The sequence below is a fragment of the Oncorhynchus clarkii genome, chromosome 25 (assembly GCF_045791955.1).
Source record: "Oncorhynchus clarkii lewisi isolate Uvic-CL-2024 chromosome 25, UVic_Ocla_1.0, whole genome shotgun sequence".
NCBI classification, from domain to species: Eukaryota; Metazoa; Chordata; class Actinopteri; order Salmoniformes; family Salmonidae; genus Oncorhynchus; species Oncorhynchus clarkii.
The window spans coordinates 29,744,954-29,765,027 of record NC_092171.1 but is presented as its reverse complement, the minus strand read 5'-3'; the positions used below and the strand labels follow the sequence as shown (position 1 = coordinate 29,765,027).

The following is a 20,074-nucleotide window of genomic DNA, read 5'->3' as shown; positions in this document are numbered from 1 at the left end:
ACACACTATATACCTTCCTCCTACAGATGACCAGATGACACCATTCTGGTGTAGACCCTCTAACCCTAAGCACTCAATATTTCAATAGGATCCATGATATAATGTAAACATTATATTACCCTCTCTCCCTCAGTGACATGAACAAGTATATTTCATATTTTCAGAACTCTTTGCCTTGATGACAGCTGTGCACACTCTTGGCATTCTCTCAACCAGCTTCATGAGGTAGTCACCTGGAATGCATTTCAATTAACAGGTGTGCCTTGTTAAAAGTTAATTTGTGGAATTTCTTTCCTTCTTAATGCGTTTGAGCCAATCAGTTGTGTTGTGACAAGGTAGGGTTGGTATACAGAAGATGGTCTTTCACCAAATAGGTCTAAGTCCATCTTATGGCAAAAACAGCTCAAATAAGCAAAGATAAATGAAAGTCAATCATTACTTTAAGACATGAAGGTCAGTCAATCTGGAACATTTCAAGAACTTCGAAAGTTTCTAAGTGTAGTCACAAAAACCATCAAGCAATATGATGGCACCGTAGAGGATGGCTGCTGTTTCATTGGCTCTTAACCAACCATGCTATTTTGTTTGTTTTTTCACATTGTTTGTAACTTATTTTGTACATAATGCTGCTACCGTCTCTTATGACCGAAAAGATCTTCTGGACATCAGAACAGCGATTACTCACCTCGAATTGGACAAAAAATATATATTTAATGAGTCGGACGGGAAGGATATACTTGAAACACCCGAACAGGCTTTCATCCCCGTCATTCACTGGAGAAAGAAACTGAGATTTCGCAGAAAGAGATCGGGGTGCCTTGTGAGGATCAGGCAACGAGTGGCTTATCTGCCTTTGCCATCCGTACTGTTAGCCAACGTTCAAATCGCTGGAAAATAAATGTGACAAACTAAAAACACGTATATCCTACCAATGGGACATTAAAAGCTGTAGACCACACTATCTACCTAGAGAGTTGTCATCTGTATTTTTTGTAGCTGTCTACATACCACCACAGGCCGATGCTGGCACTAAAACCGCACTTAATGAGCTGTATACCTCCATAAGCAAACAGGAAAACACTCATCCAGAGGCGGCGCTCCTAGTGGCCGGGAACTTTAATGCAGGGAAACTTAAATCAGTTTTACCTCATTTCTATCAGCATGTTAAATGTACAACCAGAAGGAAAAAAACTCTTGACCATCTATACTCCACACACAGAGACAAGTACAAAGCTCTCCCTCACCCTCCATTTGGCAAATATGACCATAATTCTATCTTCCTGATTCCTGCTTACAAGCAAAAATTAAAGCAGGAAGCACCAGTGCCTCGGTCTATAAAAAAGTGGTCAGAGGAAGCAGATGCTAAACTACAGGACTGTTTTGCTATCACAGACTGGAACTTGTTCCGGGATTCCTCCGATGGCATTGAGGAGTACAGTCACTGGCTTCATCAATTGGTGCATCGATGACGTGGTCTCCACAGTGACTGTACGTACATACTAGAGGTCGACCGACTATGATTTTTCAACGCCGATACCGATTATTGGAGGGCCAATAATACCGATTAATCGGCTGATTTTTATATATATATTTGTAATAATGAAAATTACAACAATACTGCATGAAGACTTATTTAACTTAATATAATACATAAATAAAAATCTATTTAGTCTCAAATAAATAATGAAACATGTTCAATTTGGTTTAAATAATGCAAAAACAAAGTTTTGGAGAAGAATATAAAAGTGCAACATGTGACATGTAAAAAAGCTAACTTTTAAGTTCCTTGCTCAGAACATGAGAACATATGAAAGCTGGTGGTTCCTTTTAACATCAGTCTTCAATATTCCCAGTTAAGAAGTTTTAGGTTGTAGTTATTATTGGAATTATAGGACTATTTCTCTCTATACCATTTGTATTTCATATACCTTTGACTATTCAATGTTCTTATAGGCACTATAGTATTGCCAGCCTAATCTCGGGAGTTGATAGGCTTGAAGTCATAAACAGCGCTGTGCTTCAAGCATTGCTAAGAGCTGCTGGCAAACGCAGGAAAGTGCTGTTTTAATGAATGCTTGCAAGCCTGCTGCTGCCTACCACCGCTCAGTCAGACTGCTCTATCAAATAATATACTTCATTATAATATAATAAACACACAGAAATACGAGCCTTAGGTCATTAATATGGTCAAATCTTGAAATAATTTTGAAAACAAAACATTTATTCTTTCAGTGAAATACGGAACCATTCCGTATTTTATCTAACGGGTGACATCCCTAAGTGTAAATACTGCCGTTACATTACACAACATTCAATGTTATGTCATAATTATTTACAATTCTGGAAAATGTATTTGTTAGGAAGAAATAGACTTCACACAGTTCACAACGAGCCAGGTGGCCCAAACTGCTGCATATACCCTGACCCTGCTTGCACAGAACACACCAGAAGAGAAGTGACACAATTTCCCTAGTTAATATTGCCTGATAACATGAATTTCTTTTAACTAAATATGCAGGTTTAAAAAAATATTTTAAGAAAATCATTGATGTTTATGGTTAAGTACATGGTGCAACGACAGTGCTTTTTTCGGGAATGCGCTTGTTAAATCATCACCCGTTTGGAGAAGTAGGCTGTGATTCGATGATAAATTCACAGGCACCGCATTGATTATTTACAACGCAGGACAAGCTAGTTAAACAAATAATATCATCAACCATGTGTAGTTAACTAGTGATTATGTTAAGAATGATAGTTTTTTACAAGATAAGTGTAATGCACTCGCGTAACAGGTGATCAGCCTGCCACGCAGTCTCCTTGTGGAGTGCAATGTAATCAGCGTCCAAAAATGCAGATTACCGATCGTTATGAATCGGCCATGCCGACTAATCGGTCGACCTCTAGTACAAACCCCAACCAGAAGCTATGGATTACAGGCATCATTCGCACTGAGCTAAAGGGTAGAGCTGCCGCTTTCAAGGAGCAGGACTCTAACCTGGAAGCTTATAAGAAATCCCGCTATGCCCGCTGACGATCCATCAAACAGGCAAAGAGTCAATACAGGACTAAGATTTCGGCTCCGATGTTGGTCAGATGTGTCAGGGCTTGTAAACTATTACAGACTACAAAGGGAGGCACAGCTGAGAGCTGCCCAGTGACACGAGCCTACCAGACGAGCTAAATAACTTCAGTGCTCGCTTCGAGGCAAGTAACACTGAAGCATGCATGAGAGCATCAGCTGTTCCGGACGACCATGTGATTCACGCTCTCCGCAGCCGGTGTGAGTAAACATTCACAAGGTCAACATTCACAAGGCCGCAGCGCCAGATGGATTACCAGGACCCGTAATCCGAGCATACGCTGACCAACTGGCAAGTGTCTTCACTGACATGTTCAACCTATCCCTGTCTGAGTCTGTAATACCAACATGTTTCAAGCAGACCACCATAGTCCCTGTGCCCAAGAACACTAAAGTAACCTGCCTAAATGACTACAGATCCGTAGCACTCACATCTGTAGCCAGCTTTGAAAGGCTGGTCATGGCTCACATCAAAACCATTTTCCCAGAAACCCTAGACCCACTCTAATTTGCATACCGCGCCACAGGTCCACAGAGGGTGCAATCTCTATTGCACTCCACACAGCCCTTTCACACCTGGACAAAATGAACACCTATGCTAGAATGCTATTCATTGACTACAGCTCAGGGTTCAACACCATAGTGCCCTCAAAGCTCAGTAAGATAAGGACCCTGGGACAAAACACCTCCCCCTGCAACTGGATCCTGGACTTCCTGACGGGCCACCCCCAGGTGGTAAGGGTAGGAAGCAACACATCTGCCACGCTGATCCTCAACAGGGGGGCCCCACAGGGGTACGTGCTCAGTCCCTGATTGTGGACTACAGGAAAAGGAGGGCCGAGCACTCCCCCATTCTCATCAACAGGGCTGTAGTGGAGCAGGTTGAGAGCTTCAAGTTCCTTGGCGTCCACATCACCAACAAACTAACATGGTCCAACACCGTAAGACAGTCGTGAAGAAGGCACGATAAAACCTATTCTCCCTCAGGAGACTGAAAATATTTGGCATGGGTACGCAGATCCTCAAAAGGTTTTACACCTGCACCATCGAGAGCATCCTGACGGATTGCATCACTGCCTGGTATGGCAACTGCTCGGCCTTTGACCGCAAGGCACTACAGAGGGTAATGCGAACGGCCCAGTACATCACCGGGGCCAAGCTTCCTGCCATCCAGGACCTCTATACCAGGCGGTGCCAGAGGAAGGCCCTAAAAATTGCCAAAGACTCCAGCCACCCTAGTCATAGACTGTTCTCTCTGCTACAGCACGACAAGTGGTACCGGAGCGCCAAGTCTAGGTCCAAGAGGCTTCTAAACAGCTTCTACCCCCGAGCCATAAGACATCTTATCAAATGGCTATCCAGACTATTTTCATTTCCCCCCCCCCCCCTTCTATGCTGCTGCTACTCTCTGTTATTATCTAAGCATAGTCACTTTAATAACCCTACATGTACATATTACCTTGATTACCTCAACTAACTGGTGCCCCCAAACATTGACTCTGTACCAGTACCCCCTGTATATATTCCCCCACTATTGTTATTTACTGCTGCTCTTTAATTATTTGTTATTCTTATCTCTTACTTTTTTTTAGGTATTTTCTTAAAAGTGCATTGTTGGTTAAGGGCTTATAAGTAAGCATTTCACTGTAAGGTCTACTACACCTGTTGTATTCGGCACATGTGACAAATAGCATTTGATTTGATTTGAAACTGTTTCTCATGAGGACCGCCACAGGAAAGGAATACCCAGAGTTACCTCTGCTGCAGAGCATAAGTTCATTAGAGCTACAAGGCAAAATAAATGTTTCACAGAGTTCAAGTAGCAGACACATCTCAACATCAACTGTTCAGAGGAGACTGTGTGAATCAGGCCTTCATGGTCCAATTGCTGCAAAGAAACAACTACTAAAGGACACTAAGATAATAATAAGAAGAAGAGACTCGCTTCGGGCCAAGAAACACGAGAAATGGACATTAGACCGGTGGAAATCTGTCCTTTGGTCTGATGAGTCCAACCGCCGTGTCTTTGTGAGAAGCAGAGTAGGTGAACAGATGATCTCCAAGTGTGTGGTTCCCACCGTGAAGCATGGAGGAGAAGGTGTGCTGGTCATTGTCAACACCCAACACACCTCCAGGCTGTGTAGGGCTATTTGACCAAGAAGAAAAGTGGTGGAGTGCTGCATCAGATGACCTGGCCTCCACAATCACCCGACCTCAACCCAAATGAGATGGTTTGGAATGAGTGAAGGAAAAGCAGCCAACAAGTGCTCAGCATATCTCGGGCCTCCTTCAAGACTGTTGGAAAAGAATTCCAGGTGAAGTTGGTTGCGAGAATGTCAAGATTGAGTAAAGCTGTCATCAAGGCAAAGGGAGGATACTTTGAAGAATCTCAAATATAAAATATATTTTGATTTGTTTAACACTTTTTTGGTTACTACATGATTCCATATGTGTTATTACATAGTTTTGATGTCTTCACTATTATTCTACAATGTAGAAAAGAGCAAAAATAAAGAAAAACCCTTGAATAAGTAGATGTGTCCAAACTTTGACCTGGTACAGTTTATGTGTATATGTGTATACTGTATGTGTATATGTGTGTATATATGTGTGTGTTTTTTTTGTGGAACGAACAGCTGACTGAAGACGAGATGGCCGGGCATTCAAGATTTTGAGTCTGTTTTGTCCGTAACATGGACTCTTAAAAACGTGATGAAACTTAGTTTCTCCTTGCTGAAACAAGCAAAATAGTATTTGGTTGACTAGGCAACACCTCGCACAATGCATCAGCAGCTGCACACATAGAGATAGAATAAAATTAAACAGGTTTGGAACCTCTAACCCTGGCAATTTGACTGGTAAACTCATGGTCAGTGTTATCCGGGATCCTTGGGACATCCCGACCCTAACCATAACCATAACCATTTTAAAATGTCAACTTCAATGGGATAGGGACGTCCCAAGGATTCCGGACAGCACAGACCTTAAACTCAAGGGTACACTCGCAATGGCTGCCTGCCTGGTATTGTGATGCAATAATAATGTAGAAAGTTCATTAAAAATGATTTGAACTGATGTGGCTCATGCAATGTAATGTATGTTTTTGAAATGTAAGTTGAGTTTTATCAAAGCACATATTTTAGCATGTATTTTACTTCCTTCTTTGCCCAATATGGGTACACTAGCAATGGCCTCCAGTCCACTAGGGATGAGAACAGTTATTCGAACACTCGAACGGACATTAATATTCAACTACTTGTGTGAGTATTACTTTTTACACCCCAAAAATGTATAGGCCTACATTAACACTGAAAAGGCTTTTCTACATATGTTTGTTTTGCAACTTGTGGACAAAATCTTTACAGCAGTTGTCAACTATGACTACGCTCTTGGCATCTTTTAGATATATTCAAAGCGTTTGACACAGTTGATCATGAAATATTACTTTCTTAATTGTATTAATACTATTTTCATGATTATTCAAATAATTGGTTATATAGTTATGTTTATGATAGAGAACAATGTGTTTATGCAAACGTTTGGGCATCTACCAGGGCCAAGGTATCCTGTCGGGTGACACAGGGTTGGATGATTGAACCATTGTTATTCCTAATCTAACCCTGCTGTCTTCTAGTACACCATATGAACTATATAAATAGCCCTGCTGCTGTGTCTTCTACCATACTAAACTAAATCAATGACCTTGCTGCTGTGTCTTCTACCATACTAATCTATATCAATGACATTGCTGCTGTGTTTCTACCAAACTAATCTATATCAATGACCTTGCTGCTGTGTTTTCTACAATACCATACTAATCTATATCAATGACCTTGCTGCTGTGTCTACTACCATACTAATCTATATCAATGACATTGCTGCTGTGTTTTCTACAATACCATACTAATCTATATCAATGACCTTGCTGCTGTGTCTTCTACCATACCCTACTAATCTATATCAATGACCTTGCTGCTGTGTTTTCTACAATACCATACTAATCTATATCAATGACCTTGCTGCTGTGTCTTCTACCATACCATACTAATCTATATCAATGACCTTGCTGCTGTGTCTACTACCATACCATAATAATCTCTATCAATGACCTTGCTGCTGTGTCTACTACCATACTAATATATATCAATGACCTTGCTGCTGTGTCTACTACCATACTAATCTATATCAATGACCTTGCTGCTGTGTCTTCTACAATAACCTACTAATCTATATCAATGACCTTGCTGCTGTGTCTTCTACCATACCATACTAATCTATATCAATGACCTTGCTGCTGTGTCTTCTACAATACCATACTAATCTATATAATTGACCTTGCTGCTGTGTCTTCTACCATACCATACTAATCTATATCAATGACCTTGCTGCTGTGTCTTCTACAATACCATACTAATCTATATCAATGACCTTGCTGCTGTGTCTTCTACCATACCATAATAATCTCTATCAATGACCTTGCTGCTGTGTCTTCTACCATATAAAAATAATCTCTATCAATGACCTTGCTGCTGTGTCTTCTACCATACCATACTAATCTATATCAATGACCTTGCTGCTGTGTCTTCTACCATACCATACTAATCTATATCAATGACCATACTGCTGTGTCTACTACCATACCATACTAATCTATATCAATGACCATACTGCTGTGTCTTCTACCATACCATACTAATCTATATCAATGACAGTGCTGCTGTGTCTTCTACCATACCATACTAATCTATATCAATGACCTTGCTTCTGTGTCTTCTACCATAGCATACTAATCTATATCAATGAACTTGCTGCTATGTCCTCCAACATACCATACTAACCTATATCAATGACGATGCTGATATACTAATCTCTATCAATTACCTTGCTGCTGTGTCTACTACCATACCATACTAATCTATATCAATGACCATACTGCTGTGTCTTCTACCATACCATACTAATCTATATCAATGACAGTGCTGCTGTGTCTTCTACCATACCATACTAATCTATATCAATGACCTTGCTTCTGTGTCTTCTACCATAGCATACTAATCTATATCAATGAACTTGCTGCTATGTCCTCCAACATACCATACTAACCTATATCAATGACGATGCTGATATACTAATCTATATCAATGACCTTGCTGCTTTGTCTTCTACAATATCATACTAATCTATATCAATGACCTTGCTGCTGTGTCTTCTACCATACCATACTAATCTATATCAATGACCTTGCTGCTGTGTCTTCTACCATACCATACTAATCTATATCAATGACCTTGCTGCTGTGTCTTCTACAATACCATACTAATCTATATCAATGAACTTGCTGCTGTGTCTTCTACCATACCATAATAATCTCTATCAATGACCTTGCTGCTGTGTCTTCTACCATACAATACTAATCTATATCAATGACCTTGCTGCTGTGTCTTCTACAATACCATACTAATCTATATCAATGACCTTGCTGCTGTGTCTTCTACCATACCATACTAATCTATATCAATGACCTTGCTGCTGTGTCTTCTACCATAGCATACTAATCTATATCAATTACCTTGCTGCTGTGTCTACTACCATACCATACTAATCTATATCAATGACCATACTGCTGTGTCTTCTACCATACCATACTAATCTATATCAATGACCTTGCTGCTGTGTCTTCTACCATAGCATACAAATCTATATCAATTACCTTGCTGCTGTTTCTTCTACCGTACCATACTAATCTATATCAATGACCATACTGCTGTGTCTTCTACCATACCATACTAATCTATATCAATGACCATATTGCTGTGTCTTCTACCGTACCATACTAATCTATATCAATGACCTTGCTGCTGTGTCTTCTACCCTACTAATCTATATCAATGACCTTGCTGCTGTGTCTTCTACAATACCATACTAATCTATATCAATGACCTTGCTGCTGTGTCTTCTACCATACTAATCTATATCAATGACCATACTGCTGTGTCTTCTACCATACCATACTAATCTATATCAATGACCTTGCTGCTATGTCTTCTACCATACCATACTAATCTATATCAATGACCTTGCTGCTCTATACCATACCATACTAATCTATATCAATGTCTTCTACCATACCATAAAAATCTATATCAATGACCTTGCTGCTGTGTCTTCTACCATACTAATCTATATCAATGACCATACTGCTGTGTCTTCTACCATACCATACTAATCTATATCAATGACCTTGCTGCTATGTCTTCTACCATACCATACTAATCTATATCAATGACCTTGCTTCTATGTCTTCTACCATACCATAAAAATCTATATCAATGACCTTGCTGCTGTGTCTTCTACCATACCATACTAATTTATATCAATGACCATACTGCTGTGTCTTCTACCATACCATACAGCAGCAAGGTCATTGATATAGTTTAGTATGGTATGGTAGAAGACACAGCAGTATGGTCATTGATATAGTTTAGTGTCTTCTACCATACCACACTAATCTATATCAATGACCTTGCTGCTGTGTCTTCTACAATACCTTACTAATCTATATCAATGACCTTGCTGCTGTGTCTTCTACCATACCATACTAATCTATATCAATGACCTTGCTGCTGTGTCTTCTACTATACCATCTTAAGGTATATCAATGACCTTGCTGCTATGTCTTCTACCATACCATACTAATCTATATCAATGACCTTGCTGCTATGTCTTCTACCATACCATACTAATCTATATCAATGACCTTGCTTTTCTGTCTTCTACCATACTAATCTATATCAATGACCTTGCTGCTGTGTCTTCTACCATACTAATCTATATCAATGACCTTGCTGCTGTGTCTTCTACCATACCATACTAATCTATATCAATGACCTTGCTGCTGTGTCTTCTACAATACCATACTAATCTATATCAATGACCTTGCTGCTGTGTCTTCTACAATACCATACTAATCTATATCAATGACCTTGCTGCTGTGTCTTCTACCATACCATAATAATCTCTATCAATGACCTTGCTGCTGTGTCTTCTACCATACAATACTAATCTATATCAATTACCTTGCTGCTGTGTCTTCTACCATACCATACTAATCTATATCAATGACCATACTGCTGTGTCTTCTACCATACCATACTAATCTATATCAATGACCGTGCTGCTGTGTCTTCTACCATACCATACTAATCTATATCAATGACCTTGCTTCTGTGTCTTCTACCATAGCATACTAATCTATATCAATGAACTTGCTGCTATGTCCTCCAACATACCATACTAACCTATATCAATGACGATGCTGATATACTAATCTAAATCAATGACCTTGCTGCTGTGTCTTCTACCATAGCATACTAATCTATATCAATGACCTTGCTGCTGTGTCTTCTACCATAGCATACTAATCTATATCAATGAACTTGCTGCTATGTCCTCCAACATACCATACTAACCTATATCAATGACGATGCTGATATACTAATCTATATCAATGACCTTGCTGCTTTGTCTTCTACAATACCATACTAATCTATATCAATGACCTTGCTGCTGTGTCTTCTACCATACCATACTAATCTATATCAATGACCTTGCTGCTGTGTCTTCTACCATACAATACTAATCTATATCAATGACCTTGCTGCTGTGTCTTCTACAATACCATACTAATCTATATCAATGACCTTGCTGCTGTGTCTTCTACCATACCATACTAATCTATATCAATGACCTTGCTGCTGTGTCTTCTACCATATAAAACTAATATCTATCAATTACCTTGCTGCTGTGTCTTCTACCATACCATACTAATCTATATCAATGACCTTGCTGCTGTGTCTTCTACCATACCATACTAATCTATATCAATGACCATACTGCTGTGTCTTCTACCATAGCATACTAATCTATATCAATGACCTTGCTGCTGTGTCGTCTACCATAGCATACTAATCTATATCAATGAACTTGCTGCTATGTCCTCCAACATACCATACAAACCTATATCAATGACGATGCTGATATACTAATCTATATCAATGACCTTGCTGCTGTGTCTTCTACAATACCATACTAATCTATATCAATGACCTTGCTGCTGTGTCTTCTACCATACCATACTAATCTATATCAATGACCTTGCTGCTGTGTCTTCTACAATACCATACCATACTAATCTATATCAATGACCTTGCTGCTGTGTCTTCTACCATACCATACTAATCTATATCAATGACCATACTGCAATTACCTATATCAATGACCTTGCTGCTGTGTCTTCTACCATACATACTAATCTATATCAATGACATGCTGATATACTAATCTATATCAATGACCTTGCTGCTGTGTCTTCTACCATACTGCTGTGCTGTGTCTTCTACCATACCATACTAATCTATATCAATGACCTTGCTTCTGTGTCTTCTACAATACCATACTAATCTATATCAATGACCTTGCTGCTGTGTCTTCTACAATACCATACTAATCTATATCAATGACCTTGCTGCTGTGTCTTCTATACTAATCTATATCAATGACCTTGCTGCTGTGTCTTCTACCATACCATACTAATCTATATCAATGACCTTGCTGCTGTGTCTTCTACTATACCATCTTAAGGTATATCAATGACCTTGCTGCTATGTCTTCTACCATACCATACTAATCTATATCAATGACCTTGCTGCTGTGTCATCTACCATACCATAATAATCTCTATCAATGACCTTGCTGCTGTGTCTTCTACCATACAATACTAATCTATATCAATTACCTTGCTGCTGTGTCTACTACCATACCATACTAATCTATATCAATGACCATACTGCTGTTTCTTCTACCATACCATACTAATCTATATCAATGAACTTGCTGCTATGTCCTCCAACATACCATACTAACCTATATCAATGACGATGCTGATATACTAATCTAAATCAATGACTTTGCTGCTGTGTCTTCCACCATACCATACTAATCTATATCAATGACCTTGCTGCTATGTCTTCTACCATACCATACTAATCTATATCAATGACCTTGCTGCTCTTCTACCGTACCATACTAATCTATATCAATGACCATACTGCTGTGTCTTCTACCATACCATACTAATCTATATCAATGACCATTTGCTGTGTCTTCTACCGTACCATACTAATCTATATCAATGACCTTGCTGCTGTGTCTTCTACCCTACTAATCTATATCAATGACCTTGCTGCTGTGTCTTCTACCATACCATACTAATCTATATCAATGACCTTGCTTTTCTGTCTTCTACCATACTAATCTATATCAATGACCATACTGCTGTGTCTTCTACCATACCATACTAATCTATATCAATGACCTTGCTGCTATGTCTTCTACCATACCATACTAATCTATATCAATGACCTTGCTTCTATTTCTTCTACCATACCATAAAAATCTATATCAATGACCTTGCTGCTATGTCTTCTACCATACCATACTAATCTATATCAATGACCTTGCTGCTATGTCTTCTACCATACCATACTAATCTATATCAATGACCTTGCTTCTATTTCTTCTACCATACCATAAAAATCTATATCAATGACCTTGCTGCTGTGTCTTCTACCATACCATACTAATTTATATCAATGACCATACTGCTGTGTCTTCTACCATACGATACAGCAGCAAGGTCATTGATATAGTTTAGTATGGTATGGTAGAAGACACAGCAGTATGGTCATTGATATAGTTTAGTGTCTTCTACCATACCACACTAATCTATATCAATGACCTTGCTGCTGTGTCTTCTACAATACCTTACTAATCTATATCAATGACCTTGCTGCTATGTCTTCTACCATACCATACTAATCTATATCAATGACCTTGCTGCTATGTCTTCTACCATACCATACTAATCTATATCAATGACCTTGCTTTTCTGTCTTCTACCATACTAATCTATATCAATGACCTTGCTGCTGTGTCTTCTACCATACTAATCTATATCAATGACCTTGCTGCTGTGTCTTCTACCATACCATACTAATCTATATCAATGACCTTGCTGCTGTGTCTTCTACAATACCCTACTAATCTATATCAATGACCTTGCTGCTGTGTCTTTTACAATACCTTACTAATCTATATCAATGACCTTGCTGCTGTGTCTTCTACCATACTAATCTATATCAATGACTTTGCTGCTGTGTCTTCTACCATACTAATCTATATCAATGACCTTGCTGCTGTGTCTTCTACCATATCAATGACCTTGCTGCTGTGTCTTCTACCATACTAATCTATATCAATGACCTTGCTGCTGTGTCTTCTACCATACTAATCTATATCAATGACCTTGCTGCTGTGTCTTCTACCATACCATACTAATCTATATCAATGACCTTGCTGCTGTGTCTTCTACCATACCATATGACCTTGCTGCTGTGTCTTCTATCTATATCAATGACCTTGCTGCTGTGTCTTCTATATCAATGACCTTGCTGCTGTATCAATGACCTTGCTGCTGTGTCTTCTACCATACCAATCTATATCAATGACGTTGCTGCTGTGTCTTCTACCATACAATACTAATCTATATCAATGACCTTGCTGCTATGTCTTCTACCATACCATACTAATCTATATCAATGACCTTGCTGCTGTGTATTCTACCATACCATACTAACCTATATCAATGACCTTGCTGCTGTGTCTTCTACCATACCATACTAATCTATATCAATGACGTTGCTGCTGTGTCTTCTACCATACAATACTAATCTATATCAATGACCTTGCTGCTATGTCTTCTACCATACCATACTAATCTATATCAATGACCTTGCTGCTGTGTCTTCTACCATACCATACTAATCTATATCAATGACCTTGCTGCTGTGTCTTCTACCATACCATACTAATCTATATCAATGACCTTGCTGCTGTGTCTTCTACCATAGCATACTAATCTATATCAATGACGATGCTGATATACTAATCTATATCAATGACCTTGCTGCTGTGTCTTCTACCATACCATACTAATCTATATCAATGTCCTTGCTGCTGTGTCTTCTACCATACCATACTAATCTATATCAATGACGTTGCTGCTGTGTCTTCTACCATACCATACTAATCTATATCAATGACCATACTGCTGTGTCTTCTACCATACCACACTAATCTATATCAATGACCTTGCTGCTATGTCTTCTACCATACCATACTAATCTATATCAATGACCTTGCTGCTGTGTCTTCTACCCTACTAATCTATATCAATGACCTTGCTGCTGTGTCTTCTACCATACCATACTAATCTATATCAATGACCTTGCTGCTATGTCTTCTACCATACCATACTAATCTATATTAATGACCTTGCTGCTGTGTCTTCTACCATATAAAACTAATCTCTATCAATGACCTTGCTGCTGTGTCTTCTACCATAGCATACTAATCTATATCAATGACCTTGCTGCTGTGTCTTCTACCATAGCATACTAATCTATATCAATGAACTTGCTGCTATGTCCTCCAACATACCATACAAACCTATATCAATGACGATGCTGATATACTAATCTATATCAATGACCTTGCTGCTGTGTCTTCTACAATACCATACTAATCTATATCAATGACCTTGCTGCTGTGTCTTCTACCATACCATACTAATCTATATCAATGACCTTGCTGCTGTGTCTTCTACAATACCATACTAATCTATATCAATGACCTTGCTGCTGTGTCTTCTACCATACCATAATAATCTCTATCAATGACCTTGATGCTGTGTCTTCTACCATACAATACTAATCTATATCAATGACCTTGCTGCTGTGTCTTCTACCATACCATACTAATCTATATCAATGACCTTGCTGCTGTGTCTTCTACCATATAAAACTCATCTCTATCAATGACCTTGCTGCTGTGTCTTCTACCATACCATACTAAACTATATCAATGACCTTGCTGCTGTGTCTTCTACCATAGCATACTAATCTATATCAATTACCTTGCTGCTGTGTCTACTACCATACCATACTAATCTATATCAATGACCATACTGCTGTTTCTTCTACCATACCATACTAATCTATATCAATGACCTTGCTGCTGTGTCTTCTACCATAGCATACTAATCTATATCAATGAACTTGCTGCTATGTCCTCCAACATACCATACTAACCTATATCAATGACGATGCTGATATACTAATCTAAATCAATGACTTTGCTGCTGTGTCTTCCACCATACCATACTAATCTATATCAATGACCTTGCTGCTATGTCTTCTACCATACCATACTAATCTATATCAATGACCTTGCTGCTGTGTCTTCTACCATACCATACTAATCTATATCAATGACCTTGCTGCTATGTCTTCTACCGTACCATACTAATCTATATCAATGACCATACTGCTGTGTCTTCTACCATACCATACTAATCTATATCAATGACCATATTGCTGTGTCTTCTACCGTACCATACTAATCTATATCAATGACCTTGCTGCTGTGTCTTCTACCCTACTAATCTATATCAATGACCTTGCTGCTGTGTCTTCTACAATACCATACTAATCTATATCAATGACCTTGCTGCTGTGTCTTCTACCATACTAATCTATATCAATGACCATACTGCTGTGTCTTCTACCATACCATACTAATCTATATCAATGACCTTGCTGCTATGTCTTCTACCATACCATACTAATCTATATCAATGACCTTGCTTCTATGTCTTCTACCATACCATAAAAATCTATATCAATGACCTTGCTGCTGTGTCTTCTACCATACCATACTAATTTATATCAATGACCATACTGCTGTGTCTTCTACCATACGATACAGCAGCAAGGTCATTGATATAGTTTAGTATGGTATGGTAGAAGACACAGCAGTATGGTCATTGATATAGTTTAGTGTCTTCTACCATACCACACTAATCTATATCAATGACCTTGCTGCTGTGTCTTCTACAATACCTTACTAATCTATATCAATGACCTTGCTGCTGTGTCTTCTACCATACCATACTAATCTATATCAATGACCTTGCTGCTGTGTCTTCTACTATACCATCTTAAGGTATATCAATGACCTTGCTGCTATGTCTTCTACCATACCATACTAATCTATATCAATGACCTTGCTGCTATGTCTTCTACCATACCATACTAATCTATATCAATGACCTTGCTTTTCTGTCTTCTACCATACTAATCTATATCAATGACCTTGCTGCTGTGTCTTCTACCATACTAATCTATATCAATGACCTTGCTGCTGTGTCTTCTACCATACCATACTAATCTATATCAATGACCTTGCTGCTGTGTCTTCTACAATACCCTACTAATCTATATCAATGACCTTGCTGCTGTGTCTTTTACAATACCTTACTAATCTATGTCAATGACCTTGCTGCTGTGTCTTCTACCATACTAATCTATATCAATGACTTTGCTGCTGTGTCTTCTACCATACTAATCTATATCAATGACCTTGCTGCTGTGTCTTCTACCATACTAATCTATATCAATGACCTTGCTGCTGTGTCTTCTACCATACTAATCTATATCAATGACCTTGCGCTGTGTCTTCTACCATACCATACTAATCTATATCAATGACCTTGCTGCTGTGTCTTCTATATCAATGACCTTGCTGCTGTGTCTTCTATATCAATGACCTTGCTGCTGTGGCTTCTATATCAATGACCTTGCTGCTGTATCAATGACCTTGCTGCTGTGTCTTCTACCATACCAATCTATATCAATGACGTTGCTGCTGTGTCTTCTACCATACAATACTAATCTATATCAATGACCTTGCTGCTATGTCTTCTACCATACCATACTAATCTATATCAATGACCTTGCTGCTGTGTATTCTACCATACCATACTAACCTATATCAATGACCTTGCTGCTGTGTCTTCTACCATACCATACTAATCTATATCAATGACGTTGCTGCTGTGTCTTCTACCATACAATACTAATCTATATCAATGACCTTGCTGCTATGTCTTCTACCATACCATACTAATCTATATCAATGACCTTGCTGCTGTGTCTTCTACCATACCATACTAATCTATATCAATGACCTTGCTGCTGTGTCTTCTACCATACCATACTAATCTATATCAATGACCTTGCTGCTGTGTCTTCTACCATAGCATACTAATCTATATCAATGACGATGCTGATATACTAATCTATATCAATGACCTTGCTGCTGTGTCTTCTACCATACCATACTAATCTATATCAATGTCCTTGCTGCTGTGTCTTCTACCATACCATACTAATCTATATCAATGACGTTGCTGCTGTGTCTTCTACCATACCATACTAATCTATATCAATGACCATACTGCTGTGTCTTCTACCATACCACACTAATCTATATCAATGACCTTGCTGCTATGTCTTCTACCATACCATACTAATCTATATCAATGACCTTGCTGCTGTGTCTTCTACCCTACTAATCTATATCAATGACCTTGCTGCTGTGTCTTCTACCATACCATACTAATCTATATCAATGACCTTGCTGCTATGTCTTCTACCATACCATACTAATCTATATCAATGACCTTGCTGCTGTGTCTTCTACCATACAATACTAATCTATATCAATGACCTTGCTGCTGTGTCTTCTACCATAGCATACTAATCTATATCAATGACCATATTGCTGTGTCTTCTACCATACCATACTAATCTATATCAATGACCTTGCTGCTGTGTCTTCTACCATACCATACTAATCTATATCAATGACCATATTGCTGTGTCTTCTACAATACCATACTAATCTATATCAATGACCTTGCTGATATACTAATCTATATCAATGACCTTGCTGCTATGTCCTCTACCATACTAATCTATATCAATGACCTTGCTGCGATGTCTTCTACCATACCATACTAATCTATATCAATGACCTTGCTGCTGTGTCTTCTACCATACCATACTAATCTATATCAATGACTTTGCTGCTGTGTCTTCTACCATACCATACTAACCTATATCAATGACGATGCTGATATACTAATCTATATCAATGACCTTGCTGCTGTGTCTTCTACCATAGCATACTAATCTATATCAATGACCTTGCTGCTGTGTCTTCTACCATACCATACTAATCTATATCAATGACCTTGCTGCTGTGTCTTCTATATCAATGACCTTGCTGATATGTCTTCTACCATACCATACTAATCTATATCAATGACCTTGCTGCTGTGTCTTCTACCATACCATACTAATCTATATCAATGACCTTGCTGCTGTGTCTTCTACCATACCATACTAATCTATATCAATGACCTTGCTGCTGTGTCTTCTACCATACCATACTAATCTATATCAATGACCATACTGGTGTGTCTTCTACCATACCATACTAATCTATATCAATGACCATACTGCTGTGTCTTCTACCATACCATACTAATCTATATCAATGACCGTGCTGCTGTGTCTTCTTCCATACCATACTAATCTATATCAATGACCTTGCTGCTGTGTCTTCTACCGGACTTCCCATTCTCTTTGCTGATGATACCAATTTGATTTTATCACACAAGAATGTAGATTCTCTAATTATTGAAGCCAACTCGGGTATTGCCACATTTTATGAATGGTTCCAGATAAACAAATGTTATAAAATCCAACTTTATTGTGTTCACTAGTAATCATAAGAAATATTGTCCTTTTTTTGCGCCAGAATCTCAATTGGTGGAAATTAAATGGAACAATCACATCCACTTGATTTCTAGGAGTTGTAGTTGCTGAAAAGTTTTCCTGGAAAGATCATATTACATTTGTCTGCAGAAAAGTGATGAAATATTTTGGCATCATCAGAAAGATTAGTGGTTTGTTTCATCAGGCTTGCTTCCTAACTCTATACTATAGCTTAATTTATATATATTATCTAATTTACTGTAATATTGTCTGGGCCAGTACATATGCCTCCTACCTACACAAATTACTCATCATACAAAATAAACGTGACTAGCCAGCTCCTCTAATTACCTATCTCCATCTGTACCTTTGCGTAAGAAACTCAATATCTTGTCTATTTAGAACGTTAATGCACTTTCTTCTACAAATATTCACCTCCCAGACAGTTTACCTAAACACTTCAATGGATTCTTCCAGGTTAATTCTGAAATCCTTCTATATAACACAAGACACTGTGAAAACCTTCACCCTCCCCACTGCCAGACCTCACATAGTCAATTCTCTATCAGATATAGAAGTACCATACTCTGGAATTCTTATCATCACATTGCCAAAACATCATCATACCTCAATAACTTCAGTCTAAAAAATCAAGCGAAAGTCTGGGGGTCAGCCTGATGAACCTAACTACACAATAATCCCCTCCATGTTGCCTAACTCTCTCTCTCTCTCACACACACACACACACACACACACACACACACACACACACACACACACACACACACACACACACACACACACACACTCACACTCACACTCACACTCACACTCACACTCACACTCACACTCACACTCACACACACTCACACACACTCACACACACACACACACACACACACACACACGTTTTTTCTTGCATACTGAGTAAATCATGTGCAATTAGAATGAACATGCTTTGTTTAACTGATTGAACAAACATTTATTTTTTGTACTCCTATTTGTGGTGTGGTTTTCATATAAACCCTTTTAGGCTTCCAACCTTACCTACACATCATTTTTACCAGTTTTTTTTTCATCTTTACTGTTTTGTCTTTCACCTCTTTCCTCTGGTGTGAATAAATAAAACCTAAAACTAAAATGTCCATGTGACATTGTTCCATACAAAGATAGCAAGGATTTCAAATGATAAATGTAAGAAAACCAAAAATGTCTATGTAGTTGTGTCCATAAAATGCGCCCCATAAAAAAGAGTGTT

General features: G+C 38.5%; 1 protein-coding gene across 2 annotated transcripts in view; it reads right to left on the bottom strand.

Moving 5' to 3' along the window:
* Positions 1 to 20,074, bottom strand: part of LOC139384056 (A-kinase anchor protein 6-like) — a 246,674-nt gene that overhangs the window by 155,274 nt on the left and 71,326 nt on the right. The gene's annotated exons all lie outside the window — the stretch shown is intronic.